This window comes from Strigops habroptila, chromosome Z (assembly GCF_004027225.2).
Source record: "Strigops habroptila isolate Jane chromosome Z, bStrHab1.2.pri, whole genome shotgun sequence".
In the NCBI taxonomy this organism is placed as follows: Eukaryota; Metazoa; Chordata; class Aves; order Psittaciformes; family Psittacidae; genus Strigops; species Strigops habroptila.
The window spans coordinates 13,696,134-13,720,635 of record NC_044302.2 but is presented as its reverse complement, the minus strand read 5'-3'; the positions used below and the strand labels follow the sequence as shown (position 1 = coordinate 13,720,635).

Sequence of the window (24,502 nt, the reverse complement as noted above, 5' to 3'; positions counted from 1 at the left end):
AAATAATTTTTTGAGGGGGAATTGATGAATGTGTTATATGTAGAGCATGCATTTTTATTTCCAAATGAGGAATTAATGCATTTTTGTATCCAAAAGTTGTTTTCTGTCAATGCAAGCAGATAATTGGTTATGCTAGTTGAATTCCTGTGTGTATGTATGTATTACTTAAAAGCTTACCAACAGATACAGTAGTTTTCAGAGCTGCTTGTATTGCACTGCAACCTTTTACACGTAATAGGGTTAGAACATGTAAAATTGGTGTTGAATATGCAAGTTATATGTTAATCTGGTTAAATGAATGGAGAATTGCCCAATGCAATCAATTGAAATATTCAACAACTTTGTGTTGAACTTAAAGGAAATTGTCACCTTGAGGCTGCCAAACCCATGGTACAACTTTGCATTTGCAATAATATTTGCCTATTTAGCATTCAAAAACACACACACACATTACACACACACATACACATATACGTATACGTGTACGTATATGTGTGTGTGTATATATATATATAGTGTTTTTATAATGAAGCAAGATTAGTCCATCAAGGAGAGGCTTGTTAGAACTGGAAATTAAACAATCTCTGCAAGATAGGATTGCTAAATGTTGGATGAAGGATTTTAGAGTGGTTTTACTCATAACACTTTTTTTTTTTTTTAAAGAAATGCAAAGGCATCAATATTATTTTATCACTTTATTATTTGTTTATTTTCCCTAAAAATAAAATGAGTTGATTTAAGTACGTGATGCTATTTACTTGTATTTTAAAGCCTTGCATAATATTATAGAGTAGATTGAAATGCATACTTATGTCTTTTTCTTTCATTGGACAGCTATGCTAAAGCAAATAAAATCAAACGCATACATTCCCTTTCAGTGGCTTACAAACTGTAAGTGATGGGAGGAAAAACCCGCAGCCATTCCACTGAATTCTATTATTGACAACAGCAGAAGTAAAAAAATTAGAAAACAAATCCCTTTTTAAATAAAATGAAGTAAAAGACCTACATTGCTTGGAGGAAATGCTAATTGAAAATACCTTGCTAATGCTAGCTAGTCACAGGAAGGAAACATTAAGTTATTATTTTTAATAATGTTTACAAGTATATCCAGCCATTTCCAGCCAGTGAAAAATGTTAGCCTTGGTAAAATGTGGCAGTGCTACTTTTCACTGGTGATGCTGCTCATCTTCTCTCTGATAGCAATCATTAATTTTATTTTTTAACCCAGTCTTCAAATGAAGACAGATGAGCACGAGAGTTTTAAATGCAAGCTGCTTATGTTCAGAAAAATGGCTGCTAGATTACAGATCGCTGTGCCTGAGCTGAGTCCAGTGACTGTTTGGAAAGGGGGAGAAAAAAAAACAAAAAAGCATTAGGTGAGAGACAAACAGGCAGGTCTGCCGAGGAGCCCAGGCTCTGCGTGTGTGTGCACAGGGATGCATGTCCATGCATGCGCCTTGGGATGCGGAGGAGAAGGAAAGGAGGACGATGGAAAGGAGTCCTGCACAATGGTACAGCAATCTGATTCATTTCCTAATTGCTATGGAGACCCACAGATAGCATTATTGTTAATTGCTCTTGATAATTTTGATATTACGTTTTAACATTTATTTCTCATTGGCACTTAGAGGATTGTTCAAGACCAAAATGCGTAATATATCACATCACTGGTAGCATCATCCTGCATCCTTTTACTTATTCTTTTAATGTCATCAGGTTTGTCTTTTTAGTCAAGTGTCAATGAGCACAATGTAATTTCTACATCTTTTAAGCTGTGATTTTTACTATCTGTCAGCTTTACCTTGATGGTTTCTTACTGCAGACACACTGGATTTATCCTCATACTCCTAATGCTCACAAGACTGAAGTTTTCAAGCTTGGTCCTACCCACAGTGAGCTCATGAGTAATTATTCAGATACACCCTTTCCTGGTAACTATTCCTGTATTATTCAAAAGGAAGTGGTGGGTTGGGCAGTACATTAGTAACAACGAGAGACAGTTAAAAGGCTCCTCCTTTAGTGGAGTAGTGAGTTGTCCACTGCCTGACCCGCAGAACTGGTCCCATGCTGCCAATGCCTTGGACAGACCTCCTAGACATTTGCCTTTCCCCATCCCCATGGGTGACCAAACTCCCCCAGGTAGGAGCTGGAGTGTTGCTGTGTGCTCCAGAAATCCTCTGTCCTGTTCAAGAGGGATTTTTAAAATAAAAGTCAGGAGCTGACTAGATCAAGTCTGAACTTTGCCATAAAGGGATGGAAGGAGCAGATCTTGGACTGTTAATTCCACTCAGATGCAGGAGTCTGGTGCCTGCAGTAAGGGAGAGCAGTCCCTGTAGCTCCTCTAATCTGCAAGTTCGGATCAGTTCTTTTAAGGAGCTTTGCTGTCTCAGAATTTGAGCAAAGACAGCATCAAACATGCCTCCTCTATACTTCAGGGTTCTCTGCCAGCCCGACTGCTCCTGGGGAGTGACCTTGTCTCTGGGAATTAGGCCTTTTATTACAGTCCCTTGTAAGGACTTGAGAGAGGATTAATTGGTTTGCTCACTGCAGTTTCTGGAAGTATCTCACATGTTTCAGTGGAAGATGGCTCTGGAAGTACTTTCCTATGGTGAAACAAATCCCTGCCAAAATAAAATGATGAATCCTGGATATTACTGACAGCATTTCATGCCAGTTCTTGAACAGTTCATTTCTATCTGCACCTCCATTGGGCGTGTTCAATGAGTTTATCGCATGCTGTCAGTGTTTTCCTCTTTAGCTGACCATGGTGCAAGAAGCATGGATATGAGTGTCCTGAACTCCCGCAGGTCTCACGTGGGAGATGTGAACCAGGCTCAGCAGATACCCACTGCCCCATGAGGGCAGATGCACATCTGGCATTTGAAACCCTGAGTCTGACGATGGTTTCTGTTAAAAGATATTTATAGAGAATGTACAGCAAAGGTGAAACGATATTTAAGCCTTTTTTCCTCCACCACCACAGTACCTCTAACTGGGTTATCACTAAAAATTTCATCAAATGAAAAGATTTTTTTAAGGTTCATAGCCTTGTGTTCGCGGTGGGATAACATTTCCATCCACAGCTGGCAGAGGGTGAGCAGACACCCTGCTGACCCAGGTGAGATTTGGCTGTCCTGGTACCCAAGGTGGAAGATGCTCTGCCCTTGGCAGTGAGGAGGGCCCCTCCTAGGGCCAACAGCAGCCAGAGGAAATTTCTTTGGTGCCTGCCCTTGGAAGGCTGCAACCTGAGAGATGCCTGACAGCTCTCAGCATCTTTGTGTATTAGCTATGGGAGTGAATTAAATAACCCATGGATATTTAACTCCCGTTCTAACTCTCTTTGTATGTTTAGCTGAAGGGGGTTGCTTAGTGCAAAACCAGCCTTTTCACGGTGAAACCAGCTTTAGGGCAATGGCAGGTCCTTGGTGGCAACGGCTCAGTTGCATTTCTCAGCAGGTGAGTGCAAAGATAGAGAAAAAGTTGGAGAGTGTGGGAGGGGTGCTGGGAGCTAACAGGGGCCTTCAAAGTAAGAGTGATGTTGGAGGGTGTCAAGAGGCAGAAGGTGCCAGCTGCCTGACAAAAGAAATATCATTACTCACTATTAAGGAACACTCCAGATGCTTCATATAGTCATGGGTATTCTCCTGATTTTTTTCTTTTTTAACAAAGTTCCTAGCCTGCCTGCAATGTTGTTTTCTGGAGTCAGGGCCAAAACCCGTGAGCTTTTGTTCAAGCAAATAGACAATGAATCTCATGAGCAAGAGCCAGTCCTTACTGGTTAATACTGCGGAGTGGTGGTTGCCTCTTCAAAATCCTAAAATCCTCTTCACGTTGTCTTATTCCTACGGGACATCGTTACTAACAGGGACAGATTGTGCAGATACTCTCTCAGCAGTCCAGGGTGTGATGAACATTTGCTCTAGGCACTCTCCAGTGTTTCTGCATCATAGATCTCCCTCCATTTCCACTCTCTTCCTTGCCTTTATAACGAGCTACTGGCCAACTGTTACTCAAGCCTGGAGATGCATTTGTATCAAGAAAAATGGAAGCATGAAAAAAATGAAAAAGTTCACCTGTTAACTTTCATTGTCAGAAATGTTAAGTGAATTGTACTCAGAGTGCAGGACTCTCCCTAGATTTTACAAGCGCCGGGGTGATTGAAACAGAATAGCAAAAAAATGGTGAAAAACCAGGACTGCTGAAATTAAACAGGTTGAAAGTTGTCTGGCAGCTCAAAATACAGTAGAGAAGTATAGCCCTAGAGTGCAGCAAATTTAATCTTTGAACAGGTTTATTGTTTTATCAGGTTTTTGTTTAAGAAGGGTTTCATTATATATAACATTGAGATAAATTTTTACACAGCAGATTTATTCAACAGGTTTATCCTTTTAACAACCCTCATTGTATTTCAGCAGTTGGTGTGTGGGGTCTTATACATCAAGCGAGTTTATTACTTTATCAAGTATGAATTTTAAGAAGTTTTCCGAATAATAGAAGATGTGTGGAGATTTATAGGCAGTACATTGTTCTATTCAGTGTTTGAGCTGTTTTACTTAATGTAAGCTACCTCGTAACTACATGACAATGCTGCTAGAAATGGTGGTAATTGTGCTGTAACTCATACTATCTTCCCACCACTGTGATAGATCTCACTTTGCTGTCCCAGTGCTTTAAAAACCTTTAAAACTCCAAGTACAACTACCCTGACTAAATTGTCTCTGTAAATTAGAAAAACAAAGTGAGGTAAAAAGCAGTATTGACATTAGTAAGTAAATGGGCTGTGCTAAGTTGTTTTGATAAAAATTCAACACTTCTTGAATAGAGGAATCACAAAATCTCCTAGGTGGGATGGAGAACTTGCTTTGGCATCTGCAATAGGGAGCTATCAGTGTCTGGTGACACCACAGATTTTTGATCCAAGAGTTTTCTTCCAAAATATCCATTACTGATTATTCAATCTGGAAATCAGTTTTGGAAGTTGTGTCTTCCAGAGGGAATGGTGTGAAAATTCAGGCAGCTGCCCCTGATTTGTGCCTCTTGCTAAGGAAAGTAATTGAAAAATACTTTGGGGCATATGGCATTTTTAGGATTGTTTTAATCTTTCTGCTTGTGCTTGGAAGGAAAAAAGTAATATTAAAAAAACCCCTTTGAGATGTAAAGTCAGTTCCTATAAATGTCATTATTGTTTGTACTCTTGCAGCATGCATTTCAAATCAAGCTGAATCTCGCTGATTTTAAGAAAGATCTATCACACATTTTTTTCATGTTGGAAAATAGCAATTAATTTGTAGAGCTTGTTCAGTGTATGCTGATGAAATGTTTTCCATCATAAAATGCTGATTTATCAAAACTAGCCTGTTTATAGATAAAAGTTAATTTAAATTTATTTATCTCAGAAATATTGGAGGAAAACTTCCAAAATTTGTTTGAGTGACAACCTGTACGTCTGTAGTTTTCGTTAAAAGGATTTCCTTTAAAAACCTAAACTAATTAAAAAAGAATTTAAGTAAGTGCTTCAAAATGAATAGTTCATTTGTACTGGGCTACTCTTCCTTTTTTTCACACTTTGGTTCACAAATATGTTTGAGAGTTCAGGTTTCCATCATGGCTTAGGACAAGACATTTCTTGTACCTCAGGAAATCTGTACAGATTTCCTCTGATTTCCTCAGATTTTACCTCTCAGGTAATCTGTAAATTACCTGTAATTTACAGATGAAAGTTTTCCTTCTAATGCTACTGAGGTGAAAGTAGAAAAAGCAAGAGTGTTCTACAGCAAAATACACAAAAGTAGTGTTGTATGGTGATGTGTATAATCTCTAACTTTAATCTTTACCTACAACAGTTGCCATTTTCCTGACATCTTTAGTCACAGGAATAGTCCTCACCCAAGGAATGGTCAAAGTCATTCATGGTTATGAGATACATGAAGTAAGAAGTGCAAATTTGAAGTTTTTATTGACATAGTTACTGTAGTATATGTTGTCTTGCTGCTCTCTCATATTAAAACTTTTCTGAGCAGTGGGATGCTGCCATCTTGAATGTGAAAATTACTGGATTTGTTTATTTGGAAAGGGAACATCAATCATGTCCTAGCGTACAGCGGATATTTAGGCTTGTAAAACCATTATTGTCAACCATTATTGTGATTTAATAAAATGTAATATATACAATAAATATAATGTATAACATTTATATAATAAATATTATTATTAATATAGTATATAATAAAATAGGTATACTTCTCTGCACTAATATAGGTCTTTTCAGTGGTTCTACTATAGAAATTCTTACTTTTAAAGACTCATTTCATTGACATCTACTTGATATTCTGTGATGACTTTGACACATGGCTTGTCTGGTTGGCAGGTGCATTGAGGGTGTACTCTACGGATATAGATAGACTTAAAAAAAATATGTTTTTTAAAGGTAATTGTAGGTATGGTTTAGATAAAATCTGGAGCTCCTCTCAATGTAACTGTTATATCTGGCAGCTCTCAATTGATGAAATATTCTAGCTTAAGACCACTTAGAAAAAAGAGGCTGACACTTTAGACGAAACAGTGGGTCTGATAAATTCAGTGAGACTTTTGTCATTGACTTTAGTATGACCAGGAGCTATGGCAGATATCCCACTTTGGAGGGACTTGGATAGGCAGAGAACTCACACTTTACCCCTGCTTCTTGAACATAGCCAGGCTGTGCTCTGTGCTTTCTTCCTTCCCCTCTTGACTGGGTGTTGTTCGTCTTTATACCAAATGCTTTTCATTTGATAGTTTTGGGTCCCAGAGGACCAAAACCAGCTTTCATTTATGCTGACTTAATTCCATTAGCTTCGGTGAGGTTATTTCTGTCTTCAAGCAGGTGAGTTGGCACAATAATTAGGTCAAATTTCTGTAGCGGGAGGGAGACATCAAGTATTTCTCTGTGCTTTTAAAAGGTGAGGCTCTTGTAGCCGGGAGTTTGCTATTTGTCATGTACATTCGTTCCACACTTCAAGAAATGCATTGGTAAATTCGTGGTGAATTGTGTTGGGGATTTTTTTTCTGAATCTCATGCTTTTAATTTAACAGGCAGGTTTTAGAATGGCAAGCTCTGTCCTCCAGTTTGTAAGGCTACTAACAACCCAACACTGTTGAGTTTCAGCATAGCATTGGTGGTGCCTTTCTGCTTGCATTGTTGTTTCTTACTAATTTTGCCTCTTTCTGAATTATAATAACATATTGGTGCCTTCCTTGAAAGTATTGGTGCATCCAGCTTATATGTGGGTCTAGCATGGTAGCTCTGGTATGTAAGGTGTAGTGGTTTTAACACGCATGTTACAGCAGCACTGTCACCAGCCTGGTACTGTCTCTTCTCCGTTGCTGCATAATCTTCCTTCTCCCACACTTCTAAACTGCTCTATGGAGATGATCCATTAAGAATCACAGTAAAGCTTGAACGTTTGAATAACCTTTGAAATTATTGACAAATCATCCCCAACAGACTACCTAGGAGCCTAATGTAGAACAAGAGATCGATGACAATGCTGCAGAGACAGGATCCAGACTGCAGAAGAAAGGGGATATGTCATATGATTTTTGCATGCTACCACTGAAGCACAAATATATCAGGAAAGATCTGCTGTTTGAGTGGACCCTGCTTTTCTTCTCATGTTCTTTTGGCAGATTAACTTCACCTGGTGCCTCCTCACAGCAGGGCCTGGGCTCATCATGAAACCTGAAAGAAGTGACAAGGTTTAAAAGAACCTGGAAGAAGTGACAAGGATTAAAACCCAGTGACGGCTTGCTTGAAGTCTGCGTTGCGTGAACCTGGAAACTCCAAGCACACCTTGTCACATTAGCAAATTCACCCACCACCTAAGGAATTCACTCCAAGTCCTTGTGTGATCCCTACTGCCGTCACATAGGAGCATCTATAGTCTGAAAGATCAATTCAGCCACTAACTAACCTCACATTATTTCCATTTCACAACTGGGGAAGAAACAGTTCATTTGGAATCCCAAAAGAAATTTATTTTAAAACCCAAATCCCCAGCATTTGAGTCAAGTTCATATGTTATTCTTTTTCCTTCCGTTCTTGTGAGAACCAAGGTTCTTGAGTTTAACCATTTCCACAGAGGCAGGAGCCCCTGGTCATCAGCAGGGGTAGGCACAAGGGCCACCTTCACTTTTTCCATTCTCATTGATTTTTCTGGGACATCTAGGAGATTTGAAGCCAATGTGCACGCAGTTTAAAGCTGGGTAACAAAACTAATTTATTAATGGCTGTTACACACCATTCCCTGGGAAAAAGGCTGTTTAGCAGAGTTTATTAATAAGGCTTAGAAGTCTGGTGAACTAATGTTCCTTTAAGTACCACTATTTTATCTTACCGGATAAATGTATCCCACCCGGGTCTGTTTGGCACAACAGTGACCTCTAAAGGCTTGTTAGATTAATGGTGTCTCCAGAGACATACCGGGCTTTAATTCTTATTTAAAGGTAGACTTGTGGCTCTATATCAGGTATTACCCCTTCATGCTGAACACATCTTTAGAAAGGTCAGCACTTGGAAAGATCTGAAAGCCTGTTCCTTTTCGCTTATGCCGTGTAAAGGCACCTGACCTTTCAGTGATCCTAATTTCTCTTGCTTTCCTCTTCCCTTCACCCTCCATCCAGCCTATTATTTATCGAAGTGGAATGGAAATTTCACACTCCCCTTTCTTTTTTCTTCCAAAATAGTTTTTAAAATAAGTGACCAAAGACAGTGATGACACAAGTTAAAGTGCAGGTTACCTTGCTAATTCACCAGGAACTTTCTCTTTTCAGAGCAAACCTGTTCTGTAGAATTTGGAGCTGCATGTATTGCCATGCTCTGGCTTGCACCAGGAGAAACCAGCTAATGCCATGCACTGAGCTCACTCCCCAGAACTCAGCAGCAGCAGACAACCGCCACAGCTTTTTCCTACTCCAGTGCTGGGATCCAGGGAGGTCCACTAGCACACACAGAAACTCTGCTTTTCTGTGAGAACTGAGATTCAGGCATAATCCTCATGTCTGTGAAGTAAATCTCCTTGATGCTAGCCCGGATGCAGACCAACTCTGGAGTCTGCTTTGAAGCAGGGCTTTGAACTTGCCCTGCTGCTGGGGTGATAGTGAACCTGGATGTCCCCTGGCTCAGCAGAGGATAAGGGTCTCGGTCTGGCTTCCTAAATCAAAGCAGGAGATGAGCAATGCCTCCATCTCCATAAGCAGGGTGTTGTGGAGAGATGCAGCCCACACCCTGTTAAGGAGATGTGGGAAGAGGCAGTGGAGGTATGAGTGGGCACAGAGAGACCAGGTGTGAAACCACATTTGCTCCCTTCCTGGCTCTACTCTCAGGACTGAGTTGTGATGGAACCAGCAATGCCTTGAGTGCTCCCAATGACCCAGTAACCGATGGGCCTGAGGACTTCAAACAGGTCAGTATGCTGGCAGCATGTGGGAACCCATGGTTGTTGATAGAAGTGGAGAGGGCGTGCTCTCTATGTCATTTTTAGTAGATCAGTGCATTTAAATGCAAGATATGGTTTGGGGAGAGGGGGGTGTTTCACTTTAATTAAAACCTATTTTTCAGGTACTAATTCCAAGAAACTGGAGTTTGGTTGGGAAGAAGAAGAAGGAATAAAGCCCAGAGGAAGAGGTAAGGGAGGATACTGGGTTAGTGAGGGTTGAAATAAAGTAGAGGAAGTGAAGTGTAAATACGAGCATAGGGGCAAAGTGAGCCAGGGGACAGTGAAGCCCTGGAGGAAATAGGAAAGCCTCAACTAATTGCAGGATTTTAAAGAGAGCTGCAATGGGCAGGAGGCAAAAGTTGAAGCAAAACCTGTGATCCTACCTAAATACCTTAATTACCACTGCAGCATTCCAGCTGCAGACTGTCCATGTCTCCTGTTCAATTGACTTGCTGTCCCTTTCCTCAAACCACTCTGTTTCTAAAGGGGAAGTTTTCTAGTTTATCAATTGTAATTTTTTTTTTAATTGAAAGGTGGCATGGTTTTGGCAAACTTGTTTTCTGTCAGCAAGAAGTTGGTTAGCTCTTTGGTTGGCTCCACTTCCCTGGAAATTAGCACTAATTGATTTTTTTTTTTTTTTTTTTGTTCAAATCACTGCACTCCAGGGGCTTGTCTTTCTTGCTAAAATAAGACTAAACCCAGCTGCAGTTGGAGATAGTATCCTTGCCTGTGTTGTTCAGTTCTTACACTTTTATTGTGAATATCCTTGCCCTTTTTGTACAGTCCTCATGGCACTCTTTGCTTGACAGTTTTCTTCCCAGAGGGTCATTCTCTCGCACTTATCTTAATGGAGGATTTGCTGCTTGCTTTTCTATGGAGCTGGGTTCAGCTGGGTTTAATCAAAAGGTCTTTTCCTTCAGTTTGGCCAACTCAGCCATAGCAAGATTGAGAGAGGCACATTATAGTAAAATTGTATTTCCAGAATTTTATTTTAGACCTCACAAGAGCACCCTTTTGCCCAGGTTTGGGAGAAGGGATTGACTCAGAACAATAAGATTCTGTTGGAGATTTATCACGTGCCTGGTGACAAGGAGCTGGAGAATTATCTAATATTACTCAAAAAGAGCACACGATGCATGCAAAGCTGTTCAGAAACAATATTAGCCAGACTCATTATTAAAAACCTAAAATTCAAAGTGTAACTGCAGACAAAAACCTAGTTTGAGAGGATGTGAAGGAAATGAAACACCCTTTGCTTTAAAGTACCCATACAAAACAGTGGTGAGAGGGAACTAGCTGCAGTTTACAGAAATAAAACTGATGGCAGGGAGATATGAGGAAGAAGATGCTGTTGAAATCACTTGGTGAAGCATGTCTGGGCTAAGGAGTGGGTTCAACTCCCAGCTGCCATGCCCAAAGAGAGCCACAAGCCCCCCAGGCGTGCTTAGGGTCCCCAGCTACAGAGGCAGCCATGTGTGTAGCCACATGCACTATTGCAAAGTGCTGGTGGGATGTCCCAGCAGAAGCTGGAAGAGGACAGCCCGAGTTGAAGCTGATGGAGGTTTTGCCTGTGTAAGGACCTGGGAGACATAGGGTTTGCCTCTGTGTGATTAGCGCTCCCTGTGACCTGGGGCACTTTGAATGTATCTCGCTGTGTTTATGTTTTTGGTTCTTATAATGAAAATGAGATCCCTCGTGTAGCCCTCTGCCATTTTGCACGTCAAGCTGAAAGTATATATGCTCGTTGTGGGTATTAGTGTCTCAGCTTAATGACAGAAGCCTCGGACAAATAAATCCATGTGCCATGGAGGATTTTCCTAATGAAACTGAAGTACAATACTGTTTACATAATGTCCTTTAGACTCTATTCAAAACAGCAAATGCTGGACGTCACTGTTATCCACCGACACCAACTAATACGGGCATATACGAAAACGTAATGCAAAGTGGCAGCTCCATTTAACTTTTTTCAAAGTCTCTGCATAGTAGCTCTGAGCATCCCCTGTGAACTTTTCCTCTTGTGGGTGCTGGGGTTTTGTCTTTACGGTTTTTTGTTTTGTTTTTTTTTGGTTTTTTGGGGTTTTTTTTTTTTTTTTAGAAACATATTGACATTCCAGCCCTTGGAACAAGGTCTTCGCTCCTTTTCTCATTTCGAGATCTTGTTTTGGGAGAGCTCTAACACCTGTCCACTGATCGCCTGCCGGTCTGCATCTGTGCCCAGCTGACAGGCTGTCTGCTTTGACTAATGATGTGATTGATGGACAAAATAAGGAAGAACACACAAAAAAACATTTCTGTCTGGTCTGGTGTGTCAGCAAGCCTTCATCAAGTGGCTGCTGAAGGTATATTTTGCTGCATGCCTCATTACACAGTAATGGCATTCCCAGGCAAAGCTGTTTCTTTTCATGACACAAGACAGCAGGCAGCTTTATGGACTCTGGGCCTATCGAGCCTGGAGGAGAGAAGCACTAAAGAGTGGTCATTTCCAAAAGTGCCTCAAGTTGCTTTTTTGTTGTCATGAATTTAATATGAATCAACACAATATGAAATGAGCATGAGGAATTTTAGTGACTAGTCATTTTTTAAGACTGCTGTCTAAACAGCCATCAAGAAAAAAAACATTTTCTTTTACCAAACCTGTTGCAAAAAGAAGTCATCTGTCAATTTTATTACATTAAAAAGTATACAGAGGCGTATAGTCCAAACAAATGTCTGCTTCGGTGCTAAACATGTGGAAAGCACCACATATCTGAAGCAAAAAAAGGCAAGTAACTGGCAGGCTGAATGCAGTATTTAACAACTAAGATTTAAATGGCTCTTTCTGTATATCTGTATGAAGAACACTCTTGTGCAGTTCATATATTATGGTAGGGGACAGACTGCCTGCGTCAGGAAACACAATAATGATGCGATAGCCATCAGGCAGTGTGATGTGGGGCTATGAAAAGGCAGACATGAAACCCCCAGCACCCCTCTTGCTAACGAGGAACAAGCAGGACTGATCCAGGGAGAGAGGGATGCAGATGGAAGGATGTACACAGCATCCCACCTCCATTTTCCAACTCTGCTCAAAGATGGGCTGTTCACATCCATCCTCTATCCTTCCCGTAGCTTGTTTTTGCTTGGCTTCTCCCTCCTCCAAAGGCTTGTTACTTCCCATAGAGTTTTTGCATTTTAAAATACTTAATTTCATCCAGGAAAAGCAGCAGAAAATGAGTTATGCTTCTTTACTAAAGAAAAAACCAATCTTTGGATTGTTTTCCTGTTCCTGATACAGAGTTCTTTTACCAAGGGTTATTGGGAATAATTTGCGATTTTAATGAGTTGTGATTAGTTAAGAAATGGTTCTTCATGTAATAAATACTACACAATAAATTAGAAAATGTATACGAGTTCTTTATACCCACTTAAGGAGAGAAAAACTTGGATGTAAATTCTTGTTATGACAAATGTAAAAGATAATCTTTTAAAGTGCATTTAATTTACTGTAATAGTAAGAACCACTTTATCGATGCCTAAGAGTACAGAAAAAATGAATACAGGATAATTCAAATCAAATAAATAGCATGATTAAATTCAGTATGGCACTTACTTACAGACACAATCATGTTACCCTTACATACTAGTTAAAAGAATAATAATAGAAATACCATTTTTGATTCAAGAATAAAAGACTTCTGCATAGATGCGAATATCTAAGGGCTGTTAAACTGCTTTCTTTAGTCTCGATTCTAAATAAGGTAACTCCAGACTCAAGGGAAGAAGAAATTCTGTTGATTGAAAAGTTTAAACAAAGTAATTATTCTATCAAGTGCAGTGGGGGAGCGGAGCACCACGAAATATCAAACACCTGCAGATTTCCAAGAAGTTCTCTGCTGACAACCAGAAGCAGCTGGGTGGAGGAGAGGCCATTTTATGAGTAACCAATGGGTTTCTGTGCTCCACTGACCTTGAAGTCAATACCAGTGCCAAGAGCTCACTGTCTGCTGTTTCTTCTTGCATTATTGGTTTGAGAACCATAAAAATGTCAGAGATTTACTATAAATCACAATTCAGTGGGGTTTTGTTGTCTTGGCTCTTTCCTTTCCATTTTTTTTTTTTTTTTTTTTTTTTTTGCTTTAGCTGAGCCTGGCCGTAATCATTTGTGAATTATGGGCAAGTAGTTAGAAGAATGTGTCTCATTACCTTTTCCAGGGAGCTTTGCTATCTCTTCAATAGGGAGCTTTGTGCTTCTGTGCTAATTTTGGTGAAGCTGGTGGATGGGGTTGGTGTGTCTGGTAGCAGGCTGGGGTGTGAGCCCAGGGGGGAAGGATGGCGATTTTCTCATCTCCCTTGCTGCTTTTTTTAATCACTCAGATTCAGTTTCTGCTTTAGTAAGGGAGACTTTCCATTTTTTTGGCCTCTTTTCTCTGAAGTTGTTGTGTGTGTCAAATTTGTCATGGTTTAATGGCTTACTATATTTCCCTGCACTGGAACCACTAAACACGTTTTCATTTAAGTTGGGATCTTTAAAGAATGATCATCTTATCCATCTGTTCAAAAAGCACAAAGACACAAATCTGGGTCACAAAAGAGACTTGGAAAAATCCCCTGTACTCAATCAGTTTCTGGCAAGTGAATTTGTCTCATGACTTCAGGAGCTGGTAGAAAAAGAGAGAATTTAGCTGCAAAAATATTCTTCTATATCAGCTCTTTGCTTGGAGCCATGGCAAACAGGTTTCCGGTTTTGTAGATGGTAGCGGAGGAACTCAAAAGGATATTTAACCTTAGGTTATTTTCTTTAATCTTAGAAGAACCAGCCACCCGTTAACATGCCTATATATATATTTTTATATAGGAGCATACAATCTTTTCTTTCCTAATCAGGTTTGTGTATCTCTCTTGATTGATTTTTCTTTTTCCTAAATCTTTAATAATTTTTCTTCATGGTTCTTGCATCCTGTCCAGGCTTTTCTTTCTGTTCTCTGAATGTGATACGGTAGTTAAAGCCTATGGCTCTGTAAGAAATCTGCTTATTTCTTCATTGCTTTTGACCGGGGGGGAGGGGGGGGGGAAGAAATGTATCAGAAGATCAGATGGGTTAATTATATGTCATTTGGATTGGATGATGGGGAGCAGGCATTTGAGGTATTGGAACTATTTTGTGAGAATGTGTTTTTATAAGGATCATCTGTACAGGAAAAAAAAAAAAAAAAAAGTAGGTTTTGTCCTTCCCTGCCTTTTTTAATCCAGGTCCTAGGATTGGAATCCATAGACCATGGAAGTCAATAGACTTTCACAAACCTTTGAACCACAGATTCAAATTTTTCAAGGATAGGGTCTTTTTAGTGCACTTTTGTAAAAGTTCCTACTGATTGAATTGGGAATTTGACACATACAGGACTATTGAATTTTATGGCGTTGAGCTGTATTGCAGAGGTTGAATTGTGCTCTTTGTTTCTACTGGAATGACCAGAAACCCAAGCACACTCCCCAAAACACCTGCCCCCCTTGGCAAAGCTCTTGGTTCTTTAAAGCTGGTACTTGTGTTGGCGATGTCTGTGTCTGTTGAAAGCAGTGAGGTCCTCTCAATTGTGATTTGTCAATATTGATTATTATTTATTAATATTAATTGGTGGAAAGGAGCATGACTGAAAGGACAAAGGAGGTATGCAGTGCCCACTGGGGAAGGGAGCAAGATGCTCCTGCAAAACCTGGGTGGAGTTGTTCTTTGTTGGTAGTGAATAGCTCCATTTCCCTTGAAGAAGTGACAGGCAAAGTCCTGAGGAAGTGTTTGACACAAGTCATAGAATCATGGAATCACAGATTGGTTTGGGTTGGAAGGGACCTTAAAGCTCATACAGTTCCACACCCCTGCCATGGGCAAGGGCACTTTCCACTAGACTACGTTGCTCCAAGCCCCGTCCAACCTGGCCTTGGACGCTGCCAGGGATGGGGCAGCCACAGCTTCTCTGGGCAACCTGTGCCAGCACCTCAGCACCCTCACAGGGAAGAACTTCTTCCTAATGTCCAATCTAAATCCACCTTTTTTTCCCCACTCCTTTCTCCCTGCTAACTTTAGACAAGGTTTTGTAGTGAACATCTCGGAAATGTAGACCAAGGTTTCTTGAAACAAGCCCTACCTTTGCCTTGCAAATGACGATGGCAGCAAGGCTGGGATACACAGCAGTGGTGAGAATCCTGTTGTAGGAAAAAGCTACAAAAATATTCAATAAATTCTGCGGTGTTAGAAAGCTGTAGATATGTCAAACCTTGGAAAATTTAATGAAAAATGTTAAGTACTTGTTGATTATTAGCATGAGGAATTTTTTCCGCTTAAAAAGAAGGAAAACTAATTATTAGTTCTTGAGTGCTCTGTGACCACTGATCTTTATAGAGTGCTGTGATGACTAGAGCTGTGTGAATAACTGATGTTTCTGTTCCTTGGCAATGTGGATATGTGGATAAATAGTTCAGAGTCGAATTAATTTTTTTTGTTTCATTTACTTGACTGTTGATTTTTAGTTATTTTTGTAGCTTTCAAAACAAAATGGAAAAAAAAGTCAAAGAAAACTTCCATCTTCGGAATTTCTTTTGCTCAAAATGTTTCAGTATTCTCAGATTTTTTTTTTTTTTCAGGTTGTTGTGCTTGTACCAATGCACATATTGCAGTGAAGTGGAAGTAAATTTGCTAGCTGCTTCCCTGTTTTCATATTTGGGTTTGTTTTTTTTTTTTTTTAACTGGAAAGAAGGCTTTTGGTAAAATAATTTTGCTGAGATCTAGTAGCAGTACCTTACATATGGGAATCGTTAAGATGTGAGATTAAGAACCTATCAGCTGAAGGCAATAAAATCAATTTTAAACTTCTGGTGTCCACAAGCGGGGAAAAGCCTACGCTTTGTTAACATGCCCCTTGGGTTGTAACAGTGGGATGTTTAAGGCTGATATGGAGTTTAAGACCCCCATATGGTGACCTCTCAGACCAAGCCACTGACAGCGGCTGTATGTATTTGTGAGTGAGGAGAAACCTTCAGCCAACAGAGAAGTTTCTTCTCCCTCTCCATTTATGTTACATTTTTTCGTCCCTGCAGTGTTTTGGGTATGGCTTTATACCATTATCCAAAGCAGAGAGCTCTATTGCACTTATGATCACTCCTTTTCTCCTCAAACATGTCCAGCAATGAGCACAGTTGGGGAGCTATGTTGTCTATCAGTTCAAAATCCATTAGTGTAAAATGTACGGTGTATATCCACACTATTGTATTAAACACTATACGCATATGCAATACATTAGGAAGATACTGTGTATAATGCAGCCACCATATGTCATATAAAATAGAAATGAAGAGGGTATATGAGCAAATACTGCACAGCATATGGCAATATGAATATTAACCTCAATCTATAAATAGCTTCTGAAATAATCTGTTTTAAAATAAGGAAAGAAACCTAACATAATAGCAATCGAGTAAAAATTCTGCATCTTTTAAAAGTTCTTGATGTCAAGGAGGCAAAATATCACTCCAATACTTAGATTTAATATGTACTTCACACAAAAGTAAATCATGTAATATTTTCATGGCAAGCATAGAATTTTATGATTTTTATGACGATCATGGAATTGGGATTCATATTTTATAGACAGCACTAATAACATAAAGAAAATGCACCGGAAGAAAGATCTTAAAGAGGAATCGTGGTGAAGTTGCAGGAAGGAATGGGAAACTTAGTGTAATTAAGAATTTTTTATAGGTTTTGGGGCTGTTCTCAGAATAGCTGTTGGTATATTCACAAGGCAAACGTGTTAATTTTAAATGTTTAAAATCAAGAACAATAAATTTCCCTGTTTCTGATTGCAGCTGTAGTAACATTGAGCTAAATACTTTTGGAGAGAATATGTGTTTGATATTAAAGCTGTGCTTGTTCATATATGTTGTTCATACATGTTGACTATTAATTGGTGTCTGATTCTATTACCACCAAATCCCCAGTTCAGATCTTCTGAAAGATAAGGATAGTGTAACATACTTGGATCTTAGGTCACTACTGCTTACTCTTTGCATTCTGTATCGGTGAATGTACCAAAACCTAATCTCATTTGGAGATTCTGTTGCTAATGGTGACTTGACAGCCAGCATTACCCCAAGGAAAACAGGATTTTTTTCTATGTGGGATGCTTTGAAGAGGGGGCAGAGAGCAATATGAATTTGTGCCCTGAGCAAAATTAAAAATTGAACCTTGATTATCTTGAGCTTCGCTGGCATATGGGGCAACACTAGAACAGGATCAACATCACACAAGATGATGTTTTTACCAAGCAGCTTAATTGGGATATTCTGGCAGGAGGATGTGGGGACTTGAATCTGATGCCCACCTTTGATTATTAAGGGAATTTTAGCTCAGGTTTTCTGTTCGCCAAGATATGCACTACAGATTTGGTTGCACTGGGGAACCAGAAGGGAATATTCCATGTTTTTCCTATGGAAACATTTCCAATTTTCACAAAGGATTAAATCTTATTTCTATTAAGAGCAGTGCTGCCATGTGAATATGTGTCTGGCTGGCTGGTCAGGGCTCTGGGTTCGCAAAGGGTGATTCCAGTCCTCGTGGGTAATTATCAGCTTAATTACTTCTCATTAAAGGACCATGGCTAGATGAAGGAAAAGCAGGTTGTAAGGAGATGGAAAGCTGCTTGGAGAAGAAATGGGGACAGTGCAGTAAGAAGAGAGGGAAAACCTTTTCTCATACAGGGGATGACACAAAAGGTGCTCAGGAAGGAAGGTCCTAGCTGTGGGAGTTTTCAGCTTCTGTCTTGAAGCAGCCAAGCTGAAGTGCCTGCCAAGAAAATGGAAAAGAATATTTTCATTTATTGAGAATTAACCCAGTCGTGTTTTCATTGCTAAGGAGGCATAGGATAATACTGCTATCAGCTTTGTGGCTGATGTGTGGATTGTTCAGCAGCTGCTTCCTTGAGTCAACGTCCCTACAAAATTATGGTAAGGTTTTTCTACTTAATTACTGAAACAAACCAAAAGTCTGTTAAGGCAAGGTATGGATTGCTAGGGGTGTCTGATCTAGGGTGTGTTTTAACAGTTTTTCGTACAATAGAAACCTTGAGGAGATGACCCTTCAACCTGATCTGGATTTTCCAGACCGTGGTGTATGTGAATTGTTCAGTCTGTTCCCTGGTCCTGGGATGGAGCATTAAGAAACCCAGCAGTGCTACTGATGTGACACTTTCTCCTAGAATTCCTAAGAATTTATCCTAGAAAACTTCCTAGGTGTCACCTAACAGGAAAAATGTAAAAAGTCTGTGCTTAGGAGGCCTTGCTGACAGCAGCTCCTTCCCTTCATCTTGGTGGCAGGCCATCAAAGGCCAGTGCTAGAACACTGGCAGCAATTGGGTAACCTTTTCACTGTAAGTATTTAAATTTCTACTGCATTACCTTAGCTATCTGGACTGGTCCTTTAGCATTAGGTGCTAAAGGACCTTAGAGTACCTGGTGCACCTTAGAGTACAAGGTGCTCTGTGAGGGTGAATTACAGCATTTACCTGTATACGTACCAGGTTGCAAGTGCATAGGTAAGTGCAAGTGCCAAAGCATAGCTTAAGCTTTACCACGTAGTCCCACGAAGTCTATGAATGTGCTTTCAAGGTGCCGATCAGTACCTGGGGCTTGTTACCTCTGTGCTGGGATGCTGCAGGTTGGGAAGCGTGATGGGCTTCTGACCCAACTCTAGATTTCACTGGAAACCTGAACTGTGGAACATGGAGGGGGGGGAAGGATAGATGCAAGTGGTTTTATTTTGTTGAAGGTTAGTAGCAGCCTTTTGCTAACCTGAGCCACCCACTGCAAGCGGAAAAGCCTTTAGAGCAGAAACCCTCTCGTTGTGCTCCATGGCAGGGTGACGCTGCAGCTGCCTGCTCACCTGGCAGGAGTTGCTACTAAAGGCTTTGTGGTAGTTTAGCATTGCCAATCTTCCATTTTTAACATGTACTATTAGAACTTAATGGTCTTAAAAGGCCATTACAGTGAATATTGCTTGTAGGTGTATATACGTTTTAATTGCCTAAGTGCAATTTTATCTGACTGAGCTGGTAGGAGGCTCTGACAGTGTGTCTGTCACAATTCTGCTCAGCTACGCAGTTCGCTGGGGTTTTCTGGTGGATCATTTCACTTTGTGTTCTGTAATATCTGCCTGTAGTGGAAGGAAAGAAGGACTCCACAAAATGTTTTGAATTTTTCCTTTACTTTGTGAATTGTTATGCCTTTTTGGTTCTAGGTAAGTGGGATGCTTTGGTCCGGCTATGTTTTGCTTTCCACCAGATTAATAACAGTTAGTAAAAATCATACCACAGAGCACACTTCCCAGCTGTTGTCATTACTAGCAAGCATAGTAATGAAAAATTGACTAGAAAAATGTTTGATAACTCAGAAATTTATGTTTCTCAGAAATGACTCATTCCCATATGCATCCTACAAACTGCATTCTGCAGGCTGAACTCACTATAACCTGCTCTTAGAGAGGTTCTTGTATCTCATTCCCGTTTTGGCATTAGAAACAGTAAAAGTAACAGCAGCTTTGCAGAGAATGTAAATGTATAATGGCTTTCCAAAGCGGATTGATAATTACTTTTTGCACTAAATAATCCTGGAAGTGTGTTAGAGCAGGAATGTAAGAAGAATGAATGAACTTATGTAAGTGGAGAAATCTATGTATCCGTTCTGCTGTCTGATTCATTTAAACAGTCTTATTACAGTATCAATGTGGAGGGGAGATAATGAAGGTTGGTTTACGTTGTTACATCTTTTTTTCCAGTTTATTTTATTTTAAGAAACGCAGTGGTAGCTATGGGTGGAGTTAGCAGACACTAGTGCCACTAAAATGTTGCATTTCCCTCACTCTGTGCAGCATGAGGAATACAGCAAAAAAAGTTAAATGCCAAAAGTTAAATTCTTGTGCAGTAAATATTTGGACTGCTCTAAATTGAAGTTTGGGTGTTTTGAAAAACATTTCTTTTTGTAGTTTTTTTTTTTTTTTAATAAGCTTTCAGCTGGCACCAACTAAATTAATTTGACCTTTTGAAAGCTAATTTCCAAGAATTACCTCCTCTTTTATACTAAATTATTTTGTAAATAAAAAGGTGTGGCACAGGAGCATAGGAGGCCATTAGGCTTTATTCATCAATGCCTGTCTCTTGAAGTCAGTCAGCGCAATGGAACTCAATACCCCTGTTACAGGACAGGTAGTAACATATTGCTAGCTACATTTTTCTTTTTCTTTAACACTCTTTTGAGGTTGATTTTTCAGCAGGTAACTTTTTACTTGATGGGTAAGATATCACACTTGTGCTTTTACCATTCACAGTAAATGTGGGATTCACTTTTGTAGCTATGGTATGAAGGATTTATTTTGGTATCTGCTGCAGGGTTACTGGGGAGGCAGAATTTTTACAGTTGCAGAATGACACATGCAAAAAGGCCGCTTGGGTTGTGGCCCAGCTGAAATTCAAGCCTTCAAACTGATGCAGCTGTGAACCTCCATTTAAACTTTTAACTGAGTTATGTGTAATTTAAAACTAATTGTTACTTGAGATGTACACAGAGTGGGAAGAAGAATGCGTGTGTCCTTCCCTCCCCCTCTGTTGGCTAGATTTGAGCTGAGTTTCAGTGGACTCTGCCCTATACATCGCCACTGGGCATTGCTGGCAGCAGCCGGTGGTGGCGGCATTGGGCAGGTTGAGCAGCAGCTATTTTTGAAGCAGTCCCACAGTGGAGACCAAGTCCTGGGTGTTTTAGAGGGGGCAAGTGCATGTCTCTATTCCCATGTATTTTATTTGTATTACTATCTGTGATCACAATTTTTGCCCTTGGTGAAGCTTTGGGACCGGGAACCTTATCCCCTGCGTAGGTGAAAGATGATGCAATGCTGACACGGTTTCTGTCACCACATGTTGCCCATGCCTCACCTTCAACTCTGACAGAGGGGTTACTGTGCCGGGCACATGCAGGGAGCGGTCACTTCATTTAACCAGTTAGTGAGCATCTATTTTTTTAGCTGATTTTTAAAAATCTTATAGATTCAGCAGTTCTCACTGAGAAGGATTAAAATAACCCTACTTGTCTTCAAATCCATGGCAAATTCATTGCTATTTAATATATTTCAATTAACAAAATGAACTGAAAACATTTAACATTAATTAGCCAGTGCTTTTTTGGAATATCTACCTCTCCCTTCTGGAAAATATTTTCCCACGGAAAATATTTGCAAAGACCTTTTTAGGGCTAAAATCCTCAGAAGAAATCAGCTAGAATTACACCTTCTCTGTGAAATAGCAGCAATTAGGACAGACGCCCTCCTCTAACACTGAGCCAGGCAGCTTGACAAATATGTCAAATTAATACATCACCAGGTATGAAAGCGCAGTTAGAATTTGACTGAGGTACTTCCAGCCTGAGAAAGGGAACGATTTATCAATGCAAACTTAATAACATCTATTTGAATCTAACTAAAAATCAATATTTCATTACCAAATTGTTAGTGAGAATGAAGAAAAATTGCGGAAGTCGGGCAGTTTGGTGGAAGAGAAGCATCAGGAGTTCAATGTGAAGACGGGATGATTCATGAGGCCAAGCTGGTGGAAGGGTGAAGGAGGACAAATGCAGAAAACTTGGAGGGCCCTCTCTCTGGTGACCTTGGCAGTGAAAGGGAAAAAAATACCAGAAAATGAAAGTGACTGTCAGCTCCCAACAGGGATGGGTCACACCATAAATCAAGCATAGCCCTGGGAGAGAAGAGAGGGGCTTTGGGTAGGAGGCACGCACGGCATGGGACACTGTCGGGTAGTTTAACTCTTTGAACCTTGGATGCCTTATATTCGTACTTCAGCGGAGTTGGTAAAACATATGTGAATCGTTTCCTTTTGCAATGGTATACATAAAAAAATGCCAGGGGCAGATAAATGGTGAAACATTGCTTGCCATTGGCTGGGATTTAAAGTACAGTACCAATAAGCATTTCCTTCAGCCCAGGAAAAGAGAAAAATGAGAGACTGAGGCTCCTGTGACACATAACTAAATCAGTTGGTTGGAAGGCCTAATCCGGGAGAGACATTTTGGTGATTTGCAGGGAAAAAAAGTATAGATTAAAGGACGTTAGTATTTCTATTACTGAAATAATCTATTGATCTGAACAGCAAGAAAAACCCGCTCCTTTAAACCTAAAACACAAATGAAATGAAAGGGCTCCTGGATTTTTTTAAACTTTCGATGTTTGTTTAGTTCTTAAAATCTGTTCTCTGACAGAAGTGGAGGAGGCGAGTGCCACAGAGGGGTTCAGAACTGCCCTCTGAGAGGGGCTGAAGGGAATTCTTGGGAAATGTGAAGGTTACCTCTCTCAACCAGAATTAAAACATAGCCTGAGCACTTTATTTGCTAAAGACAGACACAAAGTATTCCCCCCTGGTTTTGTCCAGAGACTATTTTTCACCCTTTGTCCTGGTAGACTTGTATTTTCTTTTTCTTATCATAGTATCACAGAATCATAGAATGGTTAGGGTTGGAAAGAACCTTAAGATCATCCAGTTCCAACCCCCCTGCTATGGGCAGGGACACCTTGCATTAAACCATGTCACCCAAGGCTCTGTCCAGCCTGGTCTTGAACACTGCCAGGGATGGAGCATTCACCACTCCTTTGGGCAACCTGTGTCAGTGCCTCACCACCCCCACAGTAAAGAACTTCCTCCTTATATCTAATCGAAACTTCCCCTGTTTAAGTTTGAACCCATTACTCCTTTTCCTATCTCTACAGTCCCTGATGAAACCCCCCCTCTCGTAACCTTATAGGCCCCCTTCAGATACTGGAAGGCTGCTATGAGGTCTCCACGCAGCTTCACTTCTCCAGGCTGAACAGTCCCAACTCTCTCAGCCTGTCGTCATGCAGGAGGTACTTGAGCCCTGTTATCATCCTTGTGGCCTTCCTCTGGACTTGCTCCAACAGCTCCATGTCCTTCTTGCGTTGAGGACACCAGAACTGTACACAGTGCTCCAAGTGGGATCTCACAAGAGCAGGGCAGTGGGGCAGGATCACTTCCTTTGACCTGCTAGTCACACTTCTTTTGATGCAGCCCAGATACAACTGGTTTCTGGGCTGTGAGCACACACTGAAGCCAGCTCATGTTCAGTTTCTCATCAACCAACACCCCCAAGTCCTTCTCCACAGGGATGCTCTGAATCTCTTCTCCGCCCTACCTGTAGCAGTGCCTGGGATTGCCCTGACCCAGGTGTAGGACCTTGCACTTCACCTTGTTGAACTTCATGAGGTTGGCATTGGCCACCTCACAAGTGTGTCAAGGTCCCTCTGGATGGCATCCCTTCCCTCCAGTGTATCAATCGAACCATACAGCTTGGTGTCATTGGCAAACTTGCTGAGGGTGCACTCAATTGCACAAAGGGACCTGTGTTTTCCTTTGTGGGCCATATGCATCCATACCATCCGTGCAAGGGAGCACCTTCCATTTTCAGTTGTGAAAAAGCCTTACAACTGAGCAGCTGTAATCCTGAGCGACATGAAAATAGCTAGTGTGGTGGGAGGTGAACCCTGCATGCATCCACATGTTAGGTTCTTAATGACTTCTTTGCCTCAATCTTCACTAGCAAATGCTCTGACCACACCACCCAAGTCTTGGAAGGCAGATGGAGGGACTGTGAGAATGAAGACCTTAGGCCCACTGTAGGAGAGGATCAGGTTCGAGACCATTTTAAGAACCTGAACGTGCACAAGTCCATGGGACCTGATGAAATCAATCCACAGGTCCTGAAGTAGCTGGCGAATGAAGTTGCTAAACCACTGTCCATCATATTTGAAAAATCCTGGCAGTCAGGTGAAGTTCCTGATGACTGGAAGAAAGGTAATATAACCCCCATTTTCAAGAAGAAGAAGGTGGAAGACCCAGGGAACTACAGACCAGTCAGTCTCACCTCAGTGCCAGGCAAAATCTTGGAGCAGATTCTCCTGGAAAGCATGCTAAGGCACATGAAAAACA

The 24,502-nt window shown here is 40.6% G+C and overlaps 1 long non-coding RNA gene across 3 annotated transcripts in view; it reads left to right on the top strand.

The window, feature by feature from the left end:
- LOC115601012 overlaps window positions 1–24,502 on the top strand; it is a 122,683-nt gene that overhangs the window by 46,105 nt on the left and 52,076 nt on the right. For 2 of the 3 annotated variants that reach the window (XR_003989218.1, XR_003989217.1), the window contains exons 1-2: window positions 8,543–9,443; window positions 9,599–9,664. The exons of the other annotated variant lie outside the window; for it this stretch is intronic. This is a non-coding gene — a long non-coding RNA (uncharacterized LOC115601012). Of the gene's footprint in view, window positions 1–8,542; window positions 9,444–9,598; window positions 9,665–24,502 lie in introns of those variants that run through there. 3 annotated transcript variants of the gene reach the window in all.